This window comes from Hylobates moloch, unplaced genomic scaffold, assembly GCF_009828535.3.
Source record: "Hylobates moloch isolate HMO894 unplaced genomic scaffold, HMol_V3 SCAFFOLD_13, whole genome shotgun sequence".
In the NCBI taxonomy this organism is placed as follows: domain Eukaryota; kingdom Metazoa; phylum Chordata; class Mammalia; order Primates; family Hylobatidae; genus Hylobates; species Hylobates moloch.
The window spans coordinates 96,407,967-96,421,631 of NW_026652288.1; the positions used below are offsets into that span (position 1 = coordinate 96,407,967).

At 46.9% G+C, this 13,665-nt stretch overlaps 1 protein-coding gene across 2 annotated transcripts in view; it reads left to right on the forward strand.

Annotated features, from left to right (window-relative positions):
* The window catches only part of ST6GAL1 (ST6 beta-galactoside alpha-2,6-sialyltransferase 1), a 147,852-nt gene that overhangs the window by 34,876 nt on the left and 99,311 nt on the right, over positions 1-13,665 (forward strand). The window lies entirely within an intron of this gene.

The following is a 13,665-nucleotide window of genomic DNA, read 5'->3' on the forward strand; positions in this document are numbered from 1 at the left end:
ACACGCGCGCGTGCCGTGCTGTCTCTCTTTCAACCCAAGGGTGACAGAGTGACACATTATGCAGAGAGGTTATTCCAAAACATTCTGGGAAGCTCACTAAAAATTGATTTTAATTACCTAGATACATTCTGATTATAAAGGTAGTATGTGCTCATAGGATGTTTGGAAAAATTCTGTTGTGGAAGAAAATACAATATATCTGAAATCCTGCCCCTGTTAACCATCCTCCAGGTGGTTTTCTATTAAGGTTACTCTTTAAGCTTCCATAGGATGTTGATTTTCCTGCGTGGAGGTGGAAAGGTGATGAGGCAGAAGGAGAACTTGCCCCTAATCTGGAAACTCTGTTTCTCAATTTTTATATGTTCAAGAATTTTGCAAACTGCTTGTTAAAAACGATTAAAAACGATGGGTGGCTTGAAACTGACCACGATGGGGAAACTTATGCCATGGAAATGAGCAAGTGCTACAACCCAGGGCTTTTTTTTGTTTTGGAAATTCCGATTAGATAAGCAAGCTGCTGGTTTCAGGGCTTACCCTACCCCAGGCTGTGGGGCATCCAGCAAATCACTTCCCCTGTGCACTCCTTCATTTCCTCACCTGCGAACGGTAGGTGCCCAGTAACATGAGTTGCATGAATAAATGAAAGTGAGATTTCTGTCATTATTTCATACAACAATCGTGAGAGTCCCATAAAATAATGAAAACAGAAATGTTTTGCATACAGTGAGCCTCCCTGCCCCTGTAGAGAGGGGCTTAGTTGACTGGGCAACCTTTGGTTTAGTGGTAGAAGTTGGCTGCGTTTCCCCCTTTGGCTCTTGCTCCTTGGGGAGCCTTTGGATTACTGACACCCTTTTATAAAGGCAGCTGAAAACCCACCATTTACTGGCCCACACCTGGGGCACATTTCCTTCCTGGAAAAGTCAAGAAGTTGGTCAGAGAAGTGTGAAAAGGGAGCCTCGGCAATGCAGGACGTAAGAGCCAGAACTGAAATCAGAGCTTTTGGCTCATAATCTCTAATGCGGGTGTGGGGGACTTCCTGCCAAATGTGAAATTGCAACAAAAGCCTCTTTCTTCAAAGCTCTGCTGTTGCAGCAGATTAGAGCTAATAAATTAGCATAATGAAGTCCTAGCCTCTGTTCCCCTCCCTCTGCTTCCTGAATCTCTTCATGTGTCCCAAAGGAGGGATAGGGAGCGGGTGGGATATCCGTTAAGCACCAGTTTGTCTTTGTAGAATTGTAGGTTCAGAAAATTATAAAGGTGGTGAGGTCTACAGAGTCCATCTGGTCCCACAGCCTCATTTTAAGAACCCCAGGCCACTGAGCTGGTGATTACCAGTGCCTGAGGCGAAAGTATGTACTCCTGGGAGGAAGGGAGCTCAGGTTGAGGGGTGGAGGGTGCAGCGCTGCTCAGGAGGCCGCCTCTTCATGGAGCTTACATATAACTGGCAGGGAACGTGGTGGGTGGTCTCCAGGTGCCAGCCCTGCCTCTTCCCTTCCTAGTCCTTCCCCTGTATCTGAAGTCCCAGTGTACTTCCTGAGGTGCCTGTCTAGTGTGTTTGGACTTAAGGCCATCAGAGGCCTGGTTTTCTGGTCAGCAAAATCAACTAAGATCTTATTTTTTATTTTTTTGTTTTTTTGGGACAGAGTGTCGCTCTGTTGCACAGGCTGGAGTACAGTGGTGCGATCTCAGCTCACTGCAACCTCCGCCTCCCAGGTTTAAGTGATTCTCCTGCCTTAGCCTGCCAAGTAGCTGGGATTATAGGCATGTGCCACCACGCTGGCTAATTATTTTGTATTTTTAGTAGAGACCGGGTTTTACCATGTTGGTCAGGCTGGTCTCTTATGTCCTGACCTCAGGTGATCCGCCCACCTAGGCCTCCCAACGTGCTGGGATTACAGGTGTGAGCCATCATGCCTGACCTAACTAAGATCTTATCCTGAGAACCTTTAGGTCTATTTATGACAAGGGGAAGGAAGGGAAGAGGCTGTTGATTGAGCTCATGATGGTTCCCGGCACAGCGTTTTGTGATCTGTCTACATTGTCTTATTTAATTCTGCAATGAGCTAACAAGGTATCTAGCCCATGTCACAGATGTGGAAATTGGGTCTCACAGAGGTAAAGAGACTTCTGCAAGATTTCACAGCTCATAAGCAAAAGAGATTCACTAAGGCTGTCTGTGACCTCCACAGCTTCTCAAAGCTAGTGAGTGCTCTTTATGGCAAGCACTTGCCCACGTGGTAGTTCCAAAATCCAGTTCCGACACACAGAGTCTCTCCCGTCGGGGAATATCATTCCATCTCGGAAGCTCTGTGAACAGCTGCGGCTCAAAGTGCTTGGAGCTTTGCAAAATGCTGCACTGTTCCTTTCAAACCCCAAGGGCTCTTCCTTGTAGAGTAAGATAGCACCAGAGCTGGGAGCATTTATAGAGTGCTATAGTGTAGTCCTCTCATTCAGCTGATGCCCCAGGAGGTGAGGCCCAGTGGTGCTGGGCCCCCAGATCTCCCCGCCAGTTAGAAGCAACGGGCGTGTCAGTCTCTGGACTCTCAGAACTGTTTCCCGGGGAGCGCACAAAGACAGATACGCTTGCTTTTCCTCTGCAACTCAGGAAGAGATTATTCCTCTGGCTAGAGGGATTTAATTTAGTTCCACAGATACTTACTGAAAGCCTACTATGTGCCCTGCCAAATATCTCAGCTTGTTTGGGCAAGAAACTCTGGCCCACACTTGGACATACAGATCTGACAGGGACAAGAGGAGGAGCTTCCATACTTCAAGGCTGTTTAGGACCTTTTCTTTTCCATCTGTTCTGTCACCGCTCATGTCCAGCCTTTCCTTCAAGAAATCTAAAGGAGAAATTATGTCTCAAGTAGCTGTGTGTCCAGGGTTTCCAGACTCCTGAAGAGGTGTTTTTTTTTGTTTGTGTGTTTGTTTTATAGACGGTGTCTCGCTCTGTTGCCCAGGCTGGAGTGCAGTGGCACAATCTCAGCTTACTGCAACCTCCGCCTCCCGGGTTCAAGCGAGTCTCCTACTTCAGCCTCCCAAGTAGCTGAGATTATAGGCGCCTACAACCACACCCAGCTAATTTTTATATTTTTAGTAGAGACGGGGTTTTGCCATGTTGGCCAGGCTGGTCTTGAACTCCTGACCTCAGGTGATCCACATGGCTCAGCCTCCCACAGTGCCGGGATTACAAGTGTGAGCCACTGCACCTAGCCCGAACACAGAGTTTTAAGCACCTAACTTGCTAACTGGGGAACAAACCAGCAGATGGGGGAGGGAGGCAGGGTCTTTGGAAGATACTTGCTGAGGGACAGGGCTGAGGGGAGGAGGCAGAGTGGCAGAGGGAGTGATTTGGGGAGACATTGCTAAGTGGAGGTGGTGCCCTGCCTTCAGCTTTGGCTCAGCAGGGCACTCAACATGAATTAGAGCCGAAAGAGCTCCTTGGAAGGCTTGATCATTAGCCATCATGTCTTTCACTTAAGGAAATGGAGGCCCAGAAAGGGGAAGGATGTTATTTGCAGCATGAGAGGAACTGGAGTCTGTTCTGCTGACTGTCTGGTCAGGTCCTTGACAGAAAACCACCGTGGCAGTAGAGGCCAGGGTGTCCTGGGGAGCAGGCACAGCCCACTTCCTGCCTTAGCCCATCTGGCCCAGGATGGGCTGGCTTTGGCTGTTGGAGGTATTTGTGGCAGTGGCAATCCAAGAGAGAGAGGGTGTCATTTTAGTGGTGCCAGAAATCTCCTGCAGCCCCAGCCCCTCATTCTCATTTGGAGCCTTCTTAGAGGTCTTGCTTAGGCCGGGGAGTTACGGCCTGTGGCTTCAGGTTGGGAATTTGCCACTTGTAGAAAGGCATCACAGTACGGAGAAAAGTGGCCCAGCTTTGAAGCCATTTGACTTGAGTCTGAGCCTGACTTGACCATAGCTGCATGACCTCCCGGCTTTCTGATCCAGTTTCATCATCTGTAAAATGGGCCGAATAATACCTACCTTGAGTGAAGATGAATAATTATTTATATAAAGTTTTTTTCCCCACAAAGTAGATGCCTATTAGATGGTACCCATTAATCTTTTTTTATATACCCTTATTGAGGTGTAACTGACAGACAAAACCCTGCACATACTTAAACTGTACAACTTGGTGAGTTTTGACATGTGCATACAATCATGAAACTATTCCCACAATTAAACTAATGAACATAACGATTACCCCTAAAAGTGTCCTTCTGAGCTTTATCCCTCCCTCCTGCCCCCTTCCATCTCCTGCCCTCCATCCCCAGGCAACCACTAGACTAAGCTGCTTTCTCACACTATAGATTCGTCTGCATTTTCTGGAACTTTATGTAAATGGAATTATACAGCATGCATTTTTTTTTCATTCAGCGTAATTATTTTGCTGTTCATCAATGTTGTCTGTATCAGTAGTCCTAGTTGTGGATATACCACAATTTATTTATCCATTTACTTGTTGACACACATTTAGGTTGTTTCAAATTTTGGACTATTAAAATAAAGCCATTAGAATCATTTGTGGAAAAAGATGTTGTGGGGACATAAGTATTTATTTCTCATGAGTAATCTCCTAAGAGTAGAATGGCTGGGTCATGTGGTGGGCATTTGTTTAACTTTTAAAGAAGCTGCCAAACTGTCACCTAGAGCATGGGTACCATTTTATATCACCACCAGCTCTGTACTAGAATTCCAGGCACTTCACTTCCTTGCCAACACTTGGTATGGTCTATCTTTTTCTTTTTCTTTTTTTCTTTCTTTTTTTTGAGACAGAGTCTCACTTTGTGGCCCAGGCTGGAATGTAGTGGCGCAATCTCAGCTCACTGCAACCTCCGCCTCCGGGGTTCAAGCGATTCTCCTGCCTCAGCCTCCCGAGTAGCTGGGATTACAGGCGTGCGCCACCATGCCTGGCTTATTTTTGTATTTTTAGTAGAGACAGGGTGTCACCATGTTAGCCAGGCTGGTGTTGAACTCCTGACCTCAAGTGATCTGCCCGCCTCAGCCCCACAAAGTGCTGGGATTACAGGCATGAGCCACAGCTTGCAGCCCATCTTTTTCATTTTAATAGGTGTATGGTGATATCTCATTGTGTTTTTTTGTGCATTCCCATAAACACTAAGGATATTGAGCTTCATTTTTATGTGCTTGTTTGCCACCTGCATGGCTCCTCTGGTGAAATGTTTAGATTTTTTTGCCCATTTAAAGAAAATTGGGTTGTCTTCTTATGATTGAGTTGTAAGGTTTCCTTATATATTCTACAGATAAGTCCTTTATTGGATATGCTTTGCAAAATTGTTCTCCAATTCTGTGGCTTGTACATGACAGGAGATGGAAGCAAGTAAACTAATTATTGCAATTCAGTTGAATAAGTGCTGTGCACAGGAAGTGCAGAGGAAGGGCGGTGATCTCAGGATGGGGAGTCAAGGAAGCTTCCTTAAGGAGAAGCTATATGAAGTGGATCTTAAAGGACATGAAAAGTTATCTAGGTGAGGGAAGGGTAGCCTCAGTAGAAGTTTGTATGTGCAAAGGCATGGAAATATGAAATGTCGTGGTACACACAGTACTATGAATAATTTGACCTGGTTGGAACACCAGGATTTTGGAGCGAAGAGTCTAAAGTGGAATCCCAGTTTTCTTACTGGCTGTGTGCCTTTTCTTTTTATTTAACTTTTTATTTGGAAACAATTGTAGATGCACAGGAAGTGGAAAAGATAGTACAGAGACTCCTGGTGCATCCTTCATTTAGTTTCTTGTTTCTTCTTACATAATTATAGTATGATATCAAAACCAGGCATCTGAGATTGGTACAACATGTGTGTATAGTTTGTGTCATTTTCTCTTGTGTGTAGGTTAGTATAGGCATCACTAGAATCAAGATGGAGAACTATTTCTTTTTCTTTTTCTTTTCCTTTTTTTTTTTGAGACGGAGTCTCACTCTGTCACCCAGGCTGGAGTGCAGTGGCGTGACCTCGACTCACTGCAACCACCGCCTCCCAGGTTCAAGCAGTTCTGCCTCAGCCTCCCGAGTAGCTGGATTTACAGGCGTCTGCCACCACGCCCGGCAAATTTTTTTTATTTTTTATTTTTAGTAGAGACAAGGTTTCACTGTGTTAGCCAGGATGGTCTCTATCTCCTGATCTCGTGATCTGCCCGCCTCAGCCTCCCAAAGTGCTGGGATTACAGATGTGAGCCACCGCGCCCGGTGGATACAGAACTATTTTATCATCAAAAAGGTCTTCCTTGTGCTGACCCTTTATTGTCACCCTGCCCCCACCTCTGTTTTTCACTTTTATAATTTTGCCTTTTGAGAATATTCTCTAAATAGGATCATACAATATACAACCCTTTGAGGTTGGCTTTTTTGCACTCATCATAATGCCCTTCAGGTCTACTAAAATAGTTGAATTTATCAATAGTTTGCTCTTTTTTTGTGATTACCGAATAGTATTCCATGGTATGCATGTATCACAGTTTAACTGTTTGCCTATGGAAGGGCATTTTGATTAATTTCAGTTTTTGGCTATTACAAGTTAAGCTGCTATGAACAATTGTGTTCTGATTTTTGTGTGGACATAAATTTTTGCTTCTCTGATATAAATGCCGAGGATTTCTATTGCTAAGTTGCATGGTGAGCATATTATTTCGTTTTTGAAGAAACGGCCAAACCATTTCCTAGAGTGGCTGTATCACTTTACATTCCCACCAGCAACATAATCCACTTCCTCTACATGCTTGCCAGCATTTGGTGTTGTCACTTTTTCTCAACTTTAGCTGTTCCCTGTTTTTTGGACATGGAGTTTCACTCTTTTCACCCAGCCTGGAGTGCAGTGGTGCTATCTTGGCTCACTGCAACCTTCGCCTCCCGGGTTCAAGCGATTCTTCTGCCTCAGCCTCCCGAGTAGCTGGGATTACAGGTGTGCACCACCATGCCTGGCTAATTTTTTTGTATTTTTAGTAGAGACGGGGTTTTGCCATGTTGGCCAGTCTGGTCTCGAATTCCTGACCTCAGGTGATCCGCGCATCTCGGCCTCCCGAAGTGCTGGGATTATAGGCGTGAGCCATTGTGCCCGGCCAACTTTAGCTGTTTTAATAGATGTGTAGTGATATCTTATTGTCGTCTTAATTTGTGTTTCCCTAACAGCTGGTTGTGTGCCTCTCTTTCTGCTCCCCCAGTCTGGCTGTCTGAATCTAGACCACAGCCTGTACTCCTTAAGTGTTGGAAGCAAGAGGATTTGATGCTCACAAACCCCCTGCCATCATTTTCAGAGCTGTCCCAGGAATTTGACTTCCTTGTTCTTCAGCCCAGTTCACCAGTTATAGGAAGTCTTTCGTCATTGTCCTGGGTGGCCCATGAAAAGTGATATTTTATAGAGCTGTGTATTTTTCCAGGGAGGATTGTTTTTGTTCACAGATGAGCAAACATCCTGTAAGTGCTGATTTTTTACTGTGTTTCCACCCTGTTCCTCCCTGGTGCCAGCGTGCCAACATCTCTACTTACTGGCAGCCGAGATGAAGAAACCTCTAGAGTTGGCCCAGGAGGACTGTTTTCTCAGTGTTTAGAGATCATACAGTGCCAAGGGCAGCTGCCATGGCCTCAAGCCTTCCCTAGCTTAGCATCTTCTACTCTTTCCTCTTACAGATGGAGAGACAACTTCAATGCACTGGGGAAAGAAATGAATGATGACAGTGAATGATGATACTGCACTTCTTGTGGACCAGGCTCTAAGTGTTTTAAGTACATTAATTCACTTAATCCCCATGACAACCCTAAGAATTGGGTACAATTTATAACTCCATTTTATAAATGAGGAAACAGGTGTAGAGAGGTCTCATAGGTAGTAAGTTGGAATTTGAACCTGGGGAGTATGACACCCAGGTTTATCCTCTTAGTCATTACGCTATGCTACCTGCTACTTCCTTCCTTTCTTTCCTTCCTTCCTTCCTTCCTTCCTTCCTTCCTTTCTTTCTTTTTCTTTCTTTCTTTCCTTTTCTTTCTTTCTCTCTTTCTTCCCTCCCTCCCTTCCTTCCTTCCTTCCTTTTTTTTTTTTCTTTTTTGAGATAGGGTCTCACTCTGACACCCAGGCTGGAGTGCGCCTGGGAGGGATGTTGTCTCACTACAGCCTCCGCCTCCCAGGTTCAAGCGATTCACATGTCTCAGCCTCCCAAGTAGCTGGGACTACAGGCATGAGCCACCACTCCCATCTAATTTTTTGAGTTTTTAGTAGAGACAGGGTTTTGCCATGTTGACCAGGCTGGTCTCGAACTCCTGACCTCCTGTGATCTGCCCGTCCCGGCCTCCCAAAGTATTGGGATTACAGGCGTGAGCCACCATGCCCAGCCACTGCCTGTTACTATGTGTACACTACCTGCACTAGGGTGGATAGAACCTCGTGTGGCACACACATATGACGCCACGTAACATGGCTCATGTGTTCACAGTGCCCAGCACAGAAGCATGCACATAGTAGGTGTTTATTTAAAAAGTTGATTGAATGCTGAATGAGTGAGTGGGCACTCTTCACTGACGAGCTGGTGTAAGGCACATACTCCCTGTTTGATTTCAGTGTAGTACTGCCCTATAGCTGGGCAGACACCTTGGTGTCTCCCCTTAGGAGCACGTGGGAAGAAGAGGAGGATTTGCCATGAGCTTTCTCTGGGACGGGAGCAGTTTGGGATGTTGGGATGGGAAATGGAGTATTGAGAAGTGAGTGTATTTCCAGGGGGAATGGGGAGGTCTTTGGAGACCTGCATTGGCCATGGGCTGCTCAGGTGTGAGTGGGCTCAGGCTCTGGATCACCGCTAGGAAGATACTCTTCTATTTATTTATTTATTATTTTTATTTCTGAGATGGAGTTTTGCTCTTGTTGTCCAGGCTGGAGTGCAATGGTGCAATCTCAGCTCACGGCAACGTCGCCTCCCGGGTTCAAGTGATTCTCCCACCTCAGCCTCCTGAGTAGCTGGGATTGCAGGCGCCTGCCATCACGCCCAGCTAATTTTTATATTTTTAGTAGAGACAGGGTTTCACCATGTTAGTCAGGCTGGTCTTGAACTCCCGACCTCACGTGATCTGCCCGTCTTGGCCTCCCAAAGTGCTGGGATTACAGGCGTGAGCCACCGCGCCCGGCCCTCTTCTGTTTTCTGAGTCTCCTGTGCACTCAGGGCTGGCTCACATACACTGCAGGAAGAGGTTGGAGGAGGATGACACAGGGGACTGGACCTTGGAAGACAGCACATGATTGCACTGGCCCTCAGATTTTCAACCCCCTGCCTGTGCAGCAGTAACCTTGACTGCATTGTAGGGACTCCCATCCACTTCATCTCACCCTTGCCCATCAGGGGCGTCTGGGAAAGAGGTTTCTAGCCTGACAGATCTGAGTTCCAGTTGCAACACCTCAGTTGCCTCACCTGTAGACAGAGCGGTAATAATAGCTGGTTTGTAGATGGTTGTGATGGCAAAGTGAAGAAGTGTCTTAGGGAGTGTTGGCTCCCTCTCCTAACTCTTTGCCTCTCCTCCTCTCCTGGAGGCCCTCTTCATGAACACCCAGCTGTAGGGCAGTGCTGCACTGAAAGAAAACAGGGGACATGTGCCTTACCCAAGTTCAGTCAGTGAAGAGTGTCCATTCACTCGTTCAGCATTCAATCGACTTTTTAAATGAACACCTACTGTGTGCTTGCTTCTGTGCTGGGCACTGTGAACACATGAGCCGTGGCACTTGACCTCCTGTAGCATGTGGTCTAAAGAGGGAGAGACAAATGCTACTGAAATAGTAACACAATCAAATGTGAAACCATGAATTGTGGGGGTTGCTGTGGAGGAAGCTCTGTGGTGCTGTGTGAATGAACCACAGCCTGGGAAGCCAGTGGATACTTCCTCAGGAAAGTGATTTCAACCTAGGGTTTGACTCTCTAGCTTTGGGCCACTGGAGAGGCCAATGTGGAAGATTCAGTAGGATCAGTCCACTTTATGCTATATCCTGACTATAGGCTGACCAGGTGCCTGGCCGCCCCAGGGCCCTCACCCCACCTCCAACAGCCTAGACCGTTCCGTGAGATTACCCATATCCAACCATTCACAGGTGCTGCGGATACTGCAGGAACCGAGACTGAGCTTGGATCCCACACCTTACAGACCTGGAGCATCTTTTCTGTTGTTTATTTTTGGGTTAGCTCATAACTTAGTTTATCACTCAGCCGAACAGAGTGAGCCACCATGGTGGTTTTGATCATCATACAGATATTTAAAGACAACTTTATTGAGGTACAGTTTATATTCCATGAAATCAACCCATGTTAAGTATACAATTCAGTGATTTTTTTTTTAGTAAACTTACTGAGCTGTGCAGTTGTCACCACAATCCAGTTATAGAACATTTCCATTGTTGGTGGGGTCAGCTTTAGATGCAAAAGGCAGGAGAATTATTTTTGTTTTTATGGAATTAGTTCTGTGTTCCCAGCAGGAAGATCTCATTAATTAATTAATTAATTCAATTAGTATTTACTGAGAGCCTGGTGGGGGGGGGGCAGCAGGGCTGGGTGCAAAAGGGAATAAAGAAATAAACAAGTGGTGGGGGCTGCTTCACCGTGGCTGATGAGCTTCCCACTGAAGATACGCTGTTAAGTGTAGCCTAACTTGCCTGCTCAGATGGGGTTCGTGGCAGCTGCAGGGCAGGTTTCTGCTTTCTACCCTGTAGCTCTTATTTGAAGGCAAGGCAAAGGCCTTCTTTTGCAATTACCTGGTATTGCAGTGAATTATTGACTGAGCAGACAGAGAGACGTGTACTCGCCAACATCTACAAATAGCTCCGGGCTTTGGCAGGCCTGGATGTAGGATCTTGGAAAAGAGGAGAGTGGGTGTGCTGTTTACAGTACAAAGATTTGACAGGTGAAATTGGGGCGAGGGTGCGCTGAGGGAGGAAAGGAGTGCAGGCAAAGTCAGGGCCGGTGGCCAGGGTGAAGCCAGGGAAGCGGGTGCCTGTGTGCACGGTGGGCGTTGCCTGGAGGCTGGGGAGTAAGTGGGAGTATGGCCTCATATGCTAGACCGAGGCATTTGCACTTAATGGAGTAAACATGGAAGATGCAATTTCAGTGTCTGAGGAGGAGCTTAATGATTCAGAGCTGGACTTCAGGAGATTAATCTTTTGTGAGGAGGTAAGAAGTGGGGGACGGGTTGGGAGACTGTTGTGAGGGTCCTAGTATTAGATGATGTGGACTTGACGTGGACAGGGGCAGTGAGGCAAGGAAAGAAGAAGTGAATGGAAGAGAAAGTTCTGCCGGGTGACAGGGAGTGATTCTTCTCTGTCCCTGAGGTCCGTACCTGCCTGGCCATCTGCCTCTTGCCGTTCAACCAGTCTCCCTCTGCCTGTTCACAACTGAAGCTTCCCCACAGCATGTTCTCCCGTGGCCTCTTTGTACTCTCCCATCCACCTCTTCCCTCTTGTTCTACTTCTCTTGCCCAGGAGGAAGGAGAGGATCCAGCGAAAGGGAGGGAGAGAAACAGAACACTGTACCCATGAAAGGCAGTGCCAGGGCAGGCAGTGGGGAGAGACTTCCAGAGAGGGTGGCTGGCTGTGGCAAACGCCACAGAAGTGAGTGAGGCTGGCACTGAAGGAGGTCTGGGGGACTCAGGATTGGGACTAGGGTGAGACCTCCCTTACCTCATCCCAGTCCTGGCCCTGGGGGGACCTGGGGACCTCGGAGAAAGCATTAGTTTACAACAAACTGGACCAAGTGTGGGACTGTTTCTTCCGAGGACAGCCTCCCAGCTTCCCATAGGAAACTGCCTGAAACTGCTTGGGACCCACTGGTCTCCTTCTTCCCCACCCCAGGACAGCCCCTCAGGGTCTCCATGGGCTTGCTAGAATTCCTGCACACAGTTTCAAAACCACAGATCAAACTCACCTCGCCGCGTCCTACCACAGAGAATTCTGAGACCCAGCAAAGTACTTGACTTGTCCAAGGTCCTCCAGTGAGATGTAACCTTGTGGGTCTTCCTTTGCTTTCCTTTGATTTATCATCTTCAGTTGGTTAACGCTCCCCTTTTATTCACCTCCCCCTAACCTTCCCCTCCTCCATAAGAATTGGAAATAGAGAGTTGATAGTTGAGGTCTGATTTATAGCTGAAGATTGAGGTCAAATTTGTAGCTGAAGATTGAAGTCCATTTATTGAGTGCCTACTTCTACCAAGCATTGTTTTAGAGGTGTTTACATACATCATTTCATTTAATTCTTTTTTTTTTTATTTGAGATAGCGTCTTGCTCTGTTGCCTAGGCTGGAGTGCAGTGGCACTATCTCGGCTCACTGCAACCTCCATCTCCCGGGTTCAAGCGATTCTCCTGCTTCAGCCTCCCAAGTAGCTGGAATTACAGGCATGCGCCCCCACACCTGGCTATTTTTTTACATTTTTGGTAGAGACAGGGTTTCACCATGTTGGCCAGGCTGGCCTCGAACTCCTGACCTCAAGTGATCCACCTAGTTTGGCTTCTGAAAGTGCTGGGATTACAGGCGTGAGCCACTGTGCCCGGCCTTAATTCTTATGAGACCCCTTCAAAGTAGGTGTCATGACCCTATTTTCCTGATGAAGAAACAGAGGCTCCTAGAGACCGAATGGCTTGGAACTAAATCAGGATTCTGCTAGTGGTGGTGGCTAAGGGAAAACGCTGGTGATAAAAGCAGCAGTTACTCACTGGTGCTGCTGGTTTATATTCTCTCCCCACGCATGTATTTCTTCAGTCATTCATATTTACTGAGTGCTTTAATGCCAGGCACTGTTTTAGGTGCTGATACAATATGAATAAAGGACACAAAAATCCTGCCAAGACCTTCTCCATTTGTCGCTTGCTTGCCAGAGGAGATGGGCTTGTTCTTTATAAAGTCTCCTGTGCTAGATGTCTCAGGGCTGGGTATAGCAGCTGCTGTGTTTATTGGCTATTGCTGAGATGAAATTCATGGCCCGATTTGCTCCTCAGCCAGCAAGGCATATGGACTTCTTTCCCTCCGCACCCGGGGGTCTCTGAAGCCTTCTGCTGAAACTGCCCCTAGGCGAGATAGTTTATTCTGTAAGGAGTGTGACTGTGGCTCCCTCCCCCATGGCTTCTCCCCCATTTCTTTGCTTTTATCACCAGCGTTTTCCCTTAGCCACCACCACTAGCAGAATCCTGATTTAGTTCCACGATTTAGCCCTGATAAAGGCGAGCTATTTTGGCTTCGTCTGCCCTAGGTCCCAGTGAGAATTTGGACTCAGTGTTTTCACTTGTCATTTTAGACTGTTTGCCAGAGTTTGCGGAAAAAGGCCTGTATTATTAATGCCCTTGCCGGGAACAGCTGCACCCTGCCAGGTTGTCATGTGAGACCTCTGAAAAGCTCCAAGCTACAAGGCCCACAGCTCACCTGGGCCCACTGGGTCAGGTGGGAAATGTGATCCTACAGAAACTGCAGGCAGCCAAGGAGGGCAGCAAGCAACTTGGAAGGAACTGATCAGAGTCTCATGCAGGATACACGGCCGTCCTGGGAGCGTCTCAGGAGGGCTAATTCCATCCCGTGCCTCCAGGGGCCTGCTATATTTGAAGATCTTTTAGCCTGAGGGATTTTATCACATCATATAAAAGACACATAAGATAAAAATGAAGATATTAATAATCAGTTTAATAATATTTAGAGAG